We start from the raw sequence: 11,569 nt of genomic DNA on the forward strand, positions 1-11,569 counted from the left end.
AAGAACTTCAGCTCATGAGCCAAAACTCTTGAAAAAGGCAAATGAAGAACAACTTTAAAATATGGTCTGTTGGAAAATGTCCATGGGTGGAATTGTAGGAGGTATGAAACAGAAGAAATTCCCTCCAAAATGCTCGTTTTACTGTACAGCCTTTGTATAGGGGGCATGTATGTAATTAGCAATTGCTTCCAGTAAATGGCTCTCCGATCGTGACGACAATCCAGTTGGAAGGAAATTATTGTAAAAACACAATTTATGGATGGGTCTTTATACTAACTAGTGCCAAGTCTGTGGAATGCCTTCATTTGCAACTGAACGCTCACCAGCCATCATGTAAGCATTTAGGTTTATGGTTTGCATGCCATAGGCGTAATACGGCATTGTGAGGAAAGAAATAACCTCTTGAAAACTGTTATCTTTCACACCATGGCATTTCATGGTTAATGTATACCACAGTAATGTTTATGGTCTCTGTATATATTAGCTTTGGATCCTTTTGGAGGATATAACCCACGAAGAAACCTCTTAGAAAAGACTTTAAGACTCTCTCTCTCTCTCTCTCTCTCTCTCTCTCTTTTTTTTGGCACTTAGAGTAATATTGTCTCTTGGTGTGCTCTGATGTAAAATCCTTATTGTTAGATGTCCCATGGGGAGAATCCCTTTTCCTCTTTGCCAGCTGGAACATCTGGGCTTGGCATACCTAAAGAATGAAAACTCCCTCCCCTTCACACCATTCTTCATTCAACTTTACTGTAACTTTAGGCCTAAATGAAATAGTCTCTTCAGTATCTCTATATTGCAGAGATTGAGCAAGGGACCCCCCTGAGGCAGGTGGCAGTGTAAAATACCCACTTTGCTGATGGGAATAGAGAAGTTTCCATAGMTAAACTTTTGTTCTGACTCCCCTCCAGTCTAAATTTGCCTTACCACTAAGTGCCCAAAGACAAAAGAATAAGTTTGTGCTTCTTCTTTTCTTTTTTTTTCTCCCTCACTCCTTCAATATCATTATTCTGTGACTGCTTCCATACCTTGTGAATCAAATTTGCAAGAATAACATGTCTTTGCCATACAGGACATTTCTATATGGTTAGTCTTCCAAATAATAAATATTACAAATTCTGGAGAAATTCTATAAACAAACAGGTTCATCTCTGAACTCATCAGGACAATGCTATGTTTATATAAACTGCTACTTGTGATGATGGGGTATATGGCATTTTTTATTGCAAGCAAAGGACATATTATTCAAATAAATGCAGGGAAAATAAAATGAGCTCGGTAAAATTGGGATGCCCCTAGCAATCAGAATTTCACTCTAAAATAACAATAATAATTGAAGCTACATTCTGGTTTATGAATTGCAATCAGCAGCACAGTACTCCATGTGCTTCCACTGGACCACTTGTGCTTTGAGGTGCTATTCAACCTAAGTAAGAGAACAGGAATGTGACCTCTCTGATGGGTAGGTTGGTGCAATGGTCCTTCACTTTGGAGTCTCAGCAAATCCTGTTTCCAGGTGCATTCAGGCACAGCGGCAGCTTCTCTTCCCCATCAGGACCAAGCACTCAAAGAGGTGAATAAGTGAAAATGGCGTGTTTGGTGGTGGTGGGTGGTAGGAGTTACCCACGAATGAGTCAGTTTTGGTTCAAAGTCACAAATGAGTTGCAAATGTCATAAGTTTCTTGCTTTGAGCAACCAGTATGTCTGTGGTGGGTAACAAATGATCCTAGCATAAGGCAAGCACATCTTTCTGGGGTGCTGGTAGGCAGGCAGGCACTGCTGCCAGCGGGGAAATTCAGGCATTCGCAGGAGGGTTGTCTTCGTTTCTAAAGAGCTTCCTTCTGTAATTGTGAAAGCTTGAATGTACAGCCCGGTTAACCTTATGAAGAAAAAGGGTTTTTTGGGCACGCTCTCTCTTGTTTTCTGTGGATCACATTACTTGTCAAAAAGCAAGGGGTATTTTTCTGCTTTCTACCCCACTCCTTCCAAAAGCAAAAACCTGCAGCCGGGCACATTTCTTTTTCCAGCGCAGTGAACCTTCCAGACCCGTGTCCTAGTCTCTTGGAACCAGACAAATTACATGTCATAGCACACTGTATATCACACGGGGAGTGTTTATAATGTGGGGCTGAGCTGGGCTCAGGAATGTGCTTCTCGGGTGAGCTGGAGCCGCTCACACCGCTGACTGACAAGCTGCCATTCGCCGGGAATTTCACTCCATGGGGCCTTCCCTTCCTCGTGCATGCAAGCCTTAGCCTCTGAACTTCGGCTTCTGACCTCACTGTTTTTGTATGGAGTAACCACACGTGCATTTATCACACAACTTTATGAACAGTGAAGGTTTATTACATTGCACTTAAACCTCATTTAACCTTTTCTCTGGAAGCAATACTTTAAATGGGTATTGTGAGAGTTTGCAAAATCCTGAGTAGCAGGCAAGTTCCTTCCTGAGCTTTGTGTATACAAGTTTCTCCCCTCTCCACCAAAAAAAACCACACAGCCACAGACAGACAGACACACGCACACACACACACACAACCTTCTTTTTTTCTGCCACCAGGCAAAATATTGCAACATGGAAAAGGTTTATCAGGAGGAGTAATTTTAGAGCGTTTACTTAAGAAATAACCTCTGGCTCAAGACTGAGAGGACCCTAGGGACAGGAAGTTGATAAAAGTCTGAAAGGTCTGGGATTGGCCTGCAGGGATTTAAGCTGCCCATCTGTACGCCGTGCAGGCGGAAAGCATGATGCCYGAGGAGGTTTGGCCATACTCGATGCTCTGACTTGTGCAATGTAACTCCGAGCCGTTACTGTGATTAGCTGCTTTTGGCAGGAGGCAGTACTGGGATGCTCACACAGAAGTGGTGGCCTCTCTGTGCCCGACGCTGTAGAAGCAAAACCAGTCTGTGCCTGGCTCTCCCACGGTGGCCCCRTGGCCCTGGCACCCCTCTGCATGGGGCCAGCTGAGGCTCTGCAAACTCTGCTCTGTGTCCACCAGGCTGACCTGRCTGGTCCTAGAGGCAGAGCAGGACTCGGCAAAGCACAGGGCTCTCTCAGGACCATGTTAATCTTGTGCTTCCTAAGCCTTGTCATTCCCTCAGCAGGCTTTGAAGGATTTGTTAGCTTTTCTCTAGCATCTCCGGCATGGCCAAAGGGAGGGAAAAAGGGCAGCAGGGGAGGAAGAATGGGRCACTGTGTCATCTCTTCTACCTGCCCATCATTTGGGAGGTAGCCTTCAGTCCCAAAGACTTTCCCAACTGGAACAGCTGTTGAGTCAGCTGTGACTGCTGGTTCCCCGCACATGGTTCACAATCCTCCTAGCTGTCATGCTACTGAAAAAGCTGTTCACCTGGTGGCAAAACTGAAAACCAGAAAAATTCAGCTGAATAGTATGSAGTACTTCCTGGAAGTACAGGCAGTAAGCTATGGAATAGGCTCCCAGAGGAGCAAATGCAAACTCCATCACTTAGCTAAACAAAGTTCTAGAATAATGACAGTAGGGGAATATTCATCATGGCGAGGAAGGGAATGAGGACAACACAGAATTAGGTAGATGGTTTCCATATGTAATTTCAATGATTTCCATTGATGTCCTATTTTAGCACTTATTTTAGCACTTGTGGTACTTGGGAATGAAAAAACTTGATGAAAAAGATATTTGATATGATCAAGCAGTATTTGAGTGAAATTAAGAAAATCTTTGTAATTCTGGAAGAGATCAAATTCATCTTTGGTTTCTACAGAGACAAAAAACAGCTGTGGTTTGTAAGTTCTCACTATGGCAAGTGTGGGTTGCAGAATCTGGATCTGCTCACATACATAATTCCCTCTATACTGCTGAGTTTGTATTGATGTGAATAAATGAATTGGTCCTGCCTGAATGCTATCTAARTCAGGTAGAGAAAATCAGCACTTGGTTCAATTTTGTTTTGAGATAGTTTACCTTTTGTTTCTTATTCTCTAATTTGTAATTTAGGTTCTGTTAGGAGTGAAGGGTCATTTCACTCAGATGATACCTTAAGCTGATACAATGCCCTTCATTCCAGAGCACCCAAACTACTTTGCAAACTGAGTTGTAAATATTGCAATTAGTAGAGGATGTACAAATTAGAATGAAAAGATCAACACTATTTGTTAGGTCCAGTTTCCTTGGAAGGGAATATTCCAGTATGAAAGCTTTATCCAGGCTTTCAACATCTTGCACCTGGAGTGCCCACCACTTTCTCAAAAATCTTCTTCATAAATGGTTATAAACACAAAGATTCCTTAGCAAAGTCTTAGAGAAAGTCTGAGCCTCTTCTAGAKGCAGCCAAAAATATATACTTTTAAGGTCTTCCTAGTTGTTGGCAAATTTTTTAGAGGTTGATATCAATGATAGTCTACAGCAGCTTGGGAAACGAGTAGATGAGTTGTAGAAGTGGGTATATTCAGGATAGCTGGACTGTATTCAAGATAGTGCCGCTTGCACGACAACCTGACAAATAAATCAATAATTTACCTAGTGGAACTGCTGCAATGGGTTGAGTCTTCCCAAGTCAACTTAGAGGTAAGCAAGAATGTGCCATAACAGCGTGTTTTTGAACCACAGCATAGAGACTTAATTGATTTACTCTTTATTCTTTTCAAAAGACAGCTGAATGTCAAAGGTCTTTCTTTTGTGAAGTACTGGAAAACCCGTTGTCAAACAACCTCTACTCATTTAATAATTTATCCCATTTTGTAAAAGAAAGGCAGCTGACATGCAGTAAATCTAGTCCATGTTTAAATTACTGCATTGAACAATAATAAGAGGAATGAATAATCTAGTACATCTATTTAAAATTAAACATATATGAAACTGTTTTTCCAAATGATCACCAAAGGCTATAGTTTAAAGGCAGGACAGAAACCCCGAACAGAATGAAAATGCCAAACAGTAGTTTGCAAGTGGCAGCAGAATTATTTATTCTATTTTTTCTATACATAAGGAATAGAGCTAAATGAACAATGTTTAAGCATGTCAGAATTTCATCAATTTTGCATGAGCATTCACAAATATCCTGGTGGGGGTAATTGCTTGCAAATACATTTAAACTAATGATATGTTATATCCTTACTTGATATAAAACTATTAAAAGATACGTTATTGCATTTGACAATGCCATGAAGCTGGGTCAAAGCTTAATGACAGATTTCTGCATTTGTAAATTAAGATACACTCTGCTGGAAGCAAATATTTTGTAAAAATAAAAGGCATCTACTATGAAAGTTTGATCATTGATCTAAGGTTGCTTTTTGATTTCTCCAAGCACTGAGCTTGCAAAACTAGGGTAAAATGAGATTCCTTTGCAAAGGGACCTCTGAAAAACCTATCTGGTCGTTCCCTTTATGAGACTTGTAAAATACACAATATGGTTTTAGCAGTCCAATTGGAGACTTGAAGACAAAACATTAAGCTTATTCATCAGCTGGACAGATTGGTTGGGTTTTCCAGAAGTAAGAGTTAAGTGTTTTGGTTTATCTAAAGTTTATGGTGGTGGGGAGGCTTTTTAGCATGGGAAGAAATTCAGAAACCAGTACTGAGAGCATCCAAAAGCTCTGAAGAAGCCACCTGAAGTGAGGTTAGTGTGATGAGTTCATCAGAGGCTTGTCCATTTCCTTGCTGGCTCAAATGCCTGTTTGAAGAGTCCCCAGTTGGTTCAGCAGGGCTGGAGCTTGTTGCACAGCGCTTCCATGTGCATCAGCTGTTATTTTGGTTTTCTGCTTATGCAAGTTTACGATCAACACTGCATTATGCTGCTGCGCAATTTCAGTTATTTACTGGAGATGAGACTAATATGCAATATCTAGAAAATAAAATGTCCACAAAATGCAACCGTGTGGCCCTCAACAGACAATGGTAAGGCACTGAGAGCTTTGGAGGACTCCAGGACATAGCCCCTTGCCTCAGTGGAAGCCATATGATGTTATGATTGTAAAAGTGATGTTGGTACACTTTCCCTAATTGTTTCCGGACTTCAAATTTTCTTACGATGTCATTACAGGCTATGTGTTATCTCCATAATCACAAAGAACAAGCATCTCTCGTGAAGGAGGATGTATCCCACAGAGATAACGCTGCACATTGCTATATCCAGCAGCATGCGCATAGTACCAAATAGTGAGGTGACATGGCATAACGATAAATTCTTGTTTACCCTGTACAGTAAGCTGCCCCAAATCACTGCAGCTAGCCCCGCGCACATACCCTGGAAGGTGGCTTGGCTGGTGACAAGCCTTGCAGTTGCCTCGGTACACCTTGGCCCCTTGAAGGGGCAGAGCGAGTGTTAATGTTGGCGTCAGGTTGGAGCTGCCTTCGCCAAACCATGGGGCTGCTGGGCTAGCATCCACTGCACGGGCAGTGCTGCCATGTGCAACAGGGAACAAACTCGCTCCCTGCTGCTTGTCCTCTCCCAAGCATCTTCTGCGGGTCACCAAGCTGCTGGGCTAGGTGGATCCTCAGCCTGGGCCATTAAGGACATTCTGGTGTTCGTAATTTAGTTGGTGCTCTCTTAGTTTTGGAGCTGTTCTTGCCACTGCTCTTCTACTTGCAAGCGTGGATTTAAACAGAAAGGTAAAATAAATTTACTGATCTGCAGTAAGATAATTTCATGCATCAAACAGGCCCTCTGTGGAGGAGAGCAGAGAGGGAAAGGAGGGTCTTTCACCGTGGTTTGGTTGTTCCCTGCTAGGGATTGCTCCTTTGTGTCTACAGCATGCTGGGAGCAGGAGGCTGGCCCTAACTTTTGTGGCACGATGGCAGGTTACACTGCTGAGCATCTGCCCCAGGATGTTTTATGTTTCCACTCACAGTGCCTTTACTACAGTCTGAGGCTTTCTGTTGCATGGCAATTCTGAAATATCCTTTCCCTTCACCTCTCTCACTCTCTTTCACTCTTTGAATTGCTCTGATTCCTAACATCATTGAAGATTATTATAACCTCCCTTCATAATGTACTATAAATTTTATTATAGAGCACAAATTCTTTGGCTCCCAAGCACCATCTTATAGGGAGACAGTGCGCTGTAGTTCTTACACTTGCAGTAATGTGAGCAGAGAGCTAATGAAGGTCTTTATGTAAATTTTCCGGTTATCAGGTAAAATCTTCACATCGAAATCTGTCACATGTTATAAAAATTCTTTATGTTATCAAATGCTAATGATAACTCAGAACACAGAGCCCATGGAGAATCTTTGAAATCCTTCATAAAAACTGCATTCTGCCCCAGTAACCGAAGCCTTGAATTTCTGCTACTACTACTCCAGTTTGTAATTAGCATAGTGCAGGCTTCTCTGCCCTCTGAAACCATAATGTTAATTACAAAAATTACACTGTGTTTAAAAGTGCAATTAAGAGACTGTGCTGCACAAAGGGAATCTTGGAACCTCTTTTCACACTTTGAAGCCAGGTCACAATGCAGCCCATAAAAGAGAGTCCAAGGCTCATTCCCCCTTAAAGGTGTAGGAAGATCATAGAGAGATCTCAGTTAAAATGAGCTCTGGTGGGCTCTGCAGAGTCCTTAATGAATAATACTCTTCCTTGGGAAGGGAAGTRGTAAAAGGAAGAAAAGAAATTGAACTAATTAAGGACCCAATCCTGCAGCACTTACTGCATAGGACTGGGATGAGCACTACAGTGGTAAATAAGTGCAGAATCAGGCCCTCAAAGGCCATGGCAGTATCACAACTCTGACCAACCCATGATTGCTACCATATTTCCATAGCAGCTAAAAGCAAAAACCATATTCTTTTGCATATTTGGAAGTAACTTGGAAGAAATGTCATTCTTCTGCTGCTGTTCCTCACTTGGGGTTGTGCTGCAGCCCAGGGTTTGGGTGGCACAGGGGCCACGGTGCACTGGACCCACGGTAGGGCACCCTGTGGGCCACCAGCCATGTGTCCTATCCACCAGGTGCTCATCCYGGAGCAGCTTTTCCCCCTCAAGCTGACCGAGGCAAGAAAACGCAGCAAGAAAGTGGTCCAGAAAGCCCAACTTTAAAGTATCGTAGGAAAGGYGTGGGAAAATAACAATAAAAAAAATAGGTTTTAAAAACCCTGCAGTAAGGTTAGTAATGTGAACTTTGGTAGTGGCTACCCCCGGCCCCTGATCAAAGGCCCTTAGGCTGCCTCATGCAAGGTGTTAATTAATTAATTAGGACTCAGAGCACCCCTCTGTGGTGGATATTGCACGCCAGGTTGCAAATGGGGAAACCGAGGCGCGGAGTGCAGCGTGGGGCGGGAGGTCCCGCGCCGAGGGCAGGGAGAGGCGCGGGAGTCCCCGTCCCTCCCCTCCACCCCATGAAGCGATTAGCCCTGTGCCTGTGCCCGGCTACAAAAACCAGGCATCTCTCCGATGCCCCGTTCCCTGCGGGCATTTTGAAGGAGAACGGTGCATGTATTGCATATCCAAATGCCACTTTTGCAGCGCTCGGCCTGAATCAGGCAACACTGGTGTGTGAAAGGCACAATTATAGACCCGGCTCTGATATGAACCATGATCCATTTAGCTTTATTTAGTCTTTCCTTGAATTTTCCAGTAACTTTTCCATCTAGCCTTGTGTAAAAACTTCAATAACTGTTCAATAAATCATCAACTTGACCTTTTCCAGTAAAAACGAACGCTGGCATCGGTGACGCTGGGTGCGTGTGCGTATGGTGGAGGTGTGGGGGAAAGGCAGGGGGAGCTGAAATTTGCTGAAAACCTTAAGTGCAGTGAGCAGTTTCAGGTTTGTTTTGTTTAGGTGCCTGAAAAAAATCCACTCTCCTTGCCTTTGCCTTCTACCTGCCCAACTGGTTATAGAACCAGACAGTTTACATATGTGATCCTTCCTATTTAGAAAATTAATGGTGTTTTCTGGCTCCAAATCACAGCTTGTGGTGCTCTGCAGGCGATGAAAAACTTGGCCAGCTACAGCAGCAAAGCAGCCATTAGAAAATTAACCCTTGGTGGCAAAAGAGCAAAGGTACCCGAGTGAGGGCCACGAGAAGTGGCAGGCTGTAGCTTTCAGGTGTACCTACATATGTTAGCAATGTAAAAACAGCGCAGGCAGTGCCCCCAGAGAGTGCCTATCAAGCATGTTTGTAGTTGGATGCTGCGGCGAGGGCATGGCCATATCACTTGGCAGCAAGAGCGACCAATATGCCGTGATTTTCATTAGAGCAAAAGAGAAGCGCTGAGCGGAGATTGCGAACCAGAGCCGCCRCTCTTAGCCGTACCTGGTCGTGAAGCACCCGCTGCAGCTTGCGTTCCTTTTGCTCTTGGCCTGGCCTCTGTCCCGGACCGGTCTGGCATTAGTTATTCCCACTTGTCGGGGTAATTTATCGATGTCAACAGGACACGGGAGGGGTAGTGGAGGCTGCAGAAAACTAGCCAAGTGCATATCCCTGCAAACCTTGAGGTTTTGCTGCATGAAGGGTTGGAAGGAGACCCCGAGGCTCAGCCCAAAACCTGTGTGGGAGTGCTCTGCCCTTCAGGGGAGAGGGGTGAGTGATCTGGAAAAGGGCTCTCCACTCATGGATTTTGTCCAGGTCTTTAATCTCTAGGATATGAAAGTTTGCAATGAATTTTGTCCAGATCCTCAGATCAGGACAAGTCACTTTGAGCCAGGGCAGGAGTGGGGCTTCCCAAACTGCCCCAGACCGACGGAAGATAAAATAAAATGGAGTATAGAGAATAAAAATAGCCTTGCCGGTTCGAATGTCCTAACCACCCACATGTTGCGTGGTGCATTTCCAAGGCAACCAGAGCAAAGGGGCACGTCTGTGCCTGACCCCCCTGCTTGCATTGCGAGCATCCCAAGCGAGCAGGCGCTCTCCGAGGGGGCGCAGGTAACCCGGTGCAGCGCGTCCCTGTGTCTGCTCCGATTCGAGAGAGAAGGAGGAAAACTCATTTTGAGGTGGCCTTGGGACAGAGGGAGCGGGAAGGCGCTGTAATGACGCCCACGTCACTTCTCCAGTGTGCCAAGCAGGGCTTTGGCTTTGCGTTCACAGCTGGCTCCTGTCCCTCCGTGGTGGCCTGCAGCTGGCCGGGCTTCGTGGTGGCTCTCTTTGCTTCTGCACCACAGCGTGCTGAGCGATCGACGTGGAGGAGTCCGGCCATACCGCCTGCGCCATGGCTTCGTTTTGGCTCCCGGATTTCTTCCGGTCTGCAGGAATTGCGGAGCGGCTGCTCCCCAGTCCCTGCGTTTCACGCGGGTCCGCTCGCCCCTTGCCCTCCGCATCGACTCGCAGGCATGTTTGCTGTGGCACGTTTTTTAAAACAGATCAGCGAAGTACCAGACGGGGCTGTCGCTGCRTACCTGTTGCAGACAGCAAAATAGTAGAATTGGTAAGCCCGCGTTTAATATAACCAAAGTGTAGACGAACATTTGCTCAGCTACCCCCGGTGCTGTGTGCGCTCATCCTGCAATATTATAAAGCTGGTTTTATCTTTAGGCTCGTGCTACAGGAAACCACAGCTGTTAATTTCTCTGCCTCTGAATTCGGTGCTTGGTGGCATTCAGTGAAATYGAACTATATTCCTTTCTAATGCTGTGTTAACACGAGCTTTAATAAAAGCAGGAGTAAATAACAGCAGAGTGTTAATTACTCCTTTCTAGTTTACTTTGACCAAAATGCACTAAAATGAAGACCAACATAATTATAGATGATGCATTTTCAATTAGCCTTTGTTAACGYTATTAATAAGATTAATAATGTATAGTAAAAATGTCAATAAGCTTATCTAAATAATTTTTATATCAGCCTTGCGAGCCGCAGTAGCGAGCTGCTCTGCGTGCAGCCTCAGCGGGCTCGGGGGCGAAGTTGCTCCRGTGCAATTGGATTCCCGCAAAACACGCGGAGCGTGTTGCTGCCCTCCTTTCGGGCTGCTGCTGGCTWGCGAGCCGGTGCTCGCGCTCCGAGCCGTGGCGAACCCGGCGCAGCCCGGGACTTCCCAAAGTTCCTGCRCGGCAGCATCTTCTCTCGAAAAAAAGCTCCTTTCGTATTACCTGGGCTGGCACGCAGTGACCCCTTTGTGAACTGAGTGATAAACGGTACAAGAAGCTTGCTTTCCTCCTCTTTTCTAAAACATGCAACACAGCAGCGACCGGTGTTAATGTATAAAATTAATTGTCCCAGTGAGACGTTTCTTCCAAAAAAGTAATAATGGTCAGGATTTAGCCTTGCGAATGTGAAAGCCCTCTGGTATACTAATAAAATGAAAAGGTTTCACAAAATAATATYCCAAATAATTGGGTTCCTTTACCAAAGGACCCCATGTTGTTTCTCTTAAGCAATATAAAAAAAATAGTGATTATTCCTTTGGACTTAATAAAACATAATTGGAAAAAAATCTTTAAGGAAAGCGTAAGGTAATCGCTTACACTTTTCCCAATCAARCTGATGTTTCTTTCCCTCTTCCATCCTCTTTTTTTACGGTGAAGAAATCTTTAATGTGTTCAGATCATTCAAGAGGCAAAAAAGAAAAAAAGAATCTGTTTTTTTTTTCTTTTTATTTACAAATGAAATTGCAATGTTTATTTGTGGCACTGATGTTCCCACTTGTGTCT

This window comes from Rhea americana, unplaced genomic scaffold (assembly GCF_003343005.1).
Source record: "Rhea americana isolate MKP2758 unplaced genomic scaffold, rheAme1 scaffold_212, whole genome shotgun sequence".
Taxonomy (NCBI): Eukaryota; Metazoa; Chordata; class Aves; order Rheiformes; family Rheidae; genus Rhea; species Rhea americana.